Source organism: Gavialis gangeticus, unplaced genomic scaffold (assembly GCF_001723915.1).
Source record: "Gavialis gangeticus isolate Ggan-Ray unplaced genomic scaffold, GavGan_comp1, whole genome shotgun sequence".
NCBI classification, from domain to species: domain Eukaryota; kingdom Metazoa; phylum Chordata; order Crocodylia; family Gavialidae; genus Gavialis; species Gavialis gangeticus.
Window position 1 is genome coordinate 44482194 of NW_017728994.1, and position 2828 is coordinate 44485021.

General features: G+C 40.2%; 1 protein-coding gene and 1 long non-coding RNA gene across 2 annotated transcripts in view; one reads left to right on the forward strand and one right to left on the reverse strand.

The window, feature by feature from the left end:
* LOC109287525 overlaps nucleotides 1-1692 on the forward strand; it is a 19893-nt gene extending 18201 nt beyond the window's left edge. Inside the window, exon 3 of the long non-coding RNA XR_002094885.1 lies at nucleotides 1681-1692. This is a non-coding gene — a long non-coding RNA (uncharacterized LOC109287525). The remainder of the gene's footprint in view (nucleotides 1-1680) is intronic.
* The window catches only part of ADGRA1 (adhesion G protein-coupled receptor A1), an 841033-nt gene that overhangs the window by 604576 nt on the left and 233629 nt on the right, over nucleotides 1-2828 (reverse strand). The window lies entirely within an intron of this gene.

Sequence of the window (2828 nt, forward strand, 5' to 3'; positions counted from 1 at the left end):
AGCAGCACAGTACAGAACTGATCAATGAACAGCTGTGTTAGGAACTGGAGTCAGATTCCCAGAATGAGTGATGTGGGAGTTAGGCTCCTGTTTCCTACTCTCTGCCCCTTTCCCCTTCCCACTTTTCCTGTCCCCCAAAACATATTCTACAGAAAGAAAGAAAATGGAGGGCTGATTATGGCAAAAGCTATTTGACTAGCTGTAGAAATAAAAGCAGAAACTGATGTCACAATGAGTTCATACAGCAGATGAATCAGGCAGGGCTAAACAAAAAAGGGAATTTAAATATCAAATTCATTAAACTATATCAAAAGAATATGAAATTAATGAAGATAGGTATGCATAAATGAATAAAAAACCCCATAATTTCCACATCATCAAATGCTCCTTCCCTTGGTAAATTGCATGCGACATCCTTAGGCATTAGTAGAAGTAACTTATCTGTATTATTTAAAAAAAAAGTGAAAGCACTGATCTCCAATTGTCTCATCACTTGACCCCAAGGACCAAAAGCAATGTGCTAAAAAAGAAATGTTAAAGGCTTCATCATCTTCATATCAAATGTAGGAGAAAATTACTGTAATTAAAAACAAAACTTTTCCTTCATTCAACTGATCCATACAGAAGTGCTGCAACCAGCTATCAAAGGGGGAAAAAAAACATTTAACCTACTCTGAGAAATTTTGGGATAACCACTCATTTTGGCTTAATCACTGCAGGCTCTGTTAAGTAAATTTGAATACATCAGTCTCAGTGGGTGTTTAATGCATCAGTCTACACGAGATGTTTAATGCACAGTAGCCTAATAAGACTGCACAGTAGTGTGCCAGGCAGAACCCATGCTAATACACTACTGTGCATTAATACTGGCCTACTGCACAGTAAGCATCACTAAAAAACCGTGTGCTGGTGTTATTGTGCAGTAACTATAGCTGCTGAGCATTTAGTTAGTACTTCATTAAGCATGTACTAAACTAAATGTGTGGTAACTACTGCTCATTAATGAATTTGTAAGGTAACAACTAGCAATGGCAATTGTCTGGAAAAACTGAAAGTTACAAATTTAGATGTCATTTTGTTTTTAAAAAATTACTTTTTCTTTCCTCGTTCTCAGATGTCTTCATTTTCTTTTCTCCTGAAACTACAAGAGGTATAATACTAGTGAGGCACCAGTGTTAGATATTTAAGTACTCTTTGCTCACATAAATATATTTACCGTACGTAAACTTATAAATCGGTACTTGCTATATCCTCTTTAAATCCTCTTTATATGCTCTTTTGCAGCATCTGATATAAGTAATATCTGTTGTTTTAATGACATTGTTATTTAAAATGGCAAGTCCACATTCCATATAGCTGAGAGAGCTGACTGCACGTCAAACTTGGAAACAGGAATCTAGATATTCATAAATCTAATTATATGCCTTCCTACAATACAAACTTCTAAAAGACAAATATTACATACATTTTAATTAGATTGTCCATATTTTAACTGGCTTTATAAGCTAACTTTAGAAGATATTTTACACTGTATTTCTGCCATTTCTGATTACTGTTATTGGAATTTTAACAGGAAAACACACCCATAATTGATTTGCTGCAGTATCCTGTAATAAAATTTTAGTTTAATGATGTGCAATGTGGTTTAGTTCAGTTTATTAAAATCAATGTAAAATAAAGTCTGCATACTACATAACATGCCAATTTGTATAGTTATAAAAATAATGAATTGAACTGCAAATATGATTGTTGAATCAGTGACTTTAAGAGCAAGACTCCTAGAGATACTCCTTTTTGTATATTTGAGAAACATTATATTTTCAAACACAGGGTTGCTTTTAAAACAATTCCTTACTCTATACTGTATTCACTTTGCATGAACAATACTTTTTATATCACACAGAATTCTTGAAAGAATTCCTTTTATGGAAAGTGACTTTGACCCAAATGCAACTGGTTTTCTTGAAATGGCATAATTTTCAACAAAACAAACAGCATCCAGCCCAAATACAGTTAGGGTATGTACAGATATTCAGGGAGGTTTGGGGGAGGTAAGATTGAGTTCAAAATGGCTGCCTATTCTACGGAAAATTGGGATGGCCCCCCATTCCCAACAGTGAGGGGCTTGGGGGGCTTGGGTGGGCTAGTGGCATCTGCAGGGGGACTTGTGGGGATTGATGGAGCTAGCAGGGTCTGTAGGGAGGTTGCTGGGGAGTTTGGTGGGATTGGGAGGGCTTGGGCAGGTTCTATTGGGAGGCTTGGGATCTCTGATCATACCAACCCTGCCCCCCACCAACTGCTTCCCCCTACACCTCCCCCAGTGGTGCCGAACTGTCTCATATCCCAAAAACTATTCCTGGAGCCAATTCTACTGGCATTCACTGGTCCCAGGAGCCTGACTGAACTAAGTTGGGATCAGGGGATGGGAAAGAGCCTCCAGGGGGCTGGGGGAGGGTTGGCAAGATCATGTAAACTAGTGGCTCTGCAGGGGTGGGGATGTTGACAGAATCAAGGGGGGCTCTCCCTCCGAGGATGAGCCACTATTTCTAGCCCCCCAACCCTCTTCCCTCCACCCCACAAGAACAACCCCACCTGGTGCACCAACCCCTCAGTTATGCCCAACCCTCCACTCTAACATACTTCCATCAGGTCCTGGCACCAGCAAACACCAATAAAACCAGCACCAGAAGTGGCTTTCAGGATCAAGGGGATTGCTGGGTTCAGAGGCAGGGGAGCTGGCTGACCTGTGAGGGGAAGCACTGTATGGAGGTGGGGGGCAAAAGAGTAGGGGAATAAAAACTGCCCAGTGCTGGGGCGGGGGGGGGGGG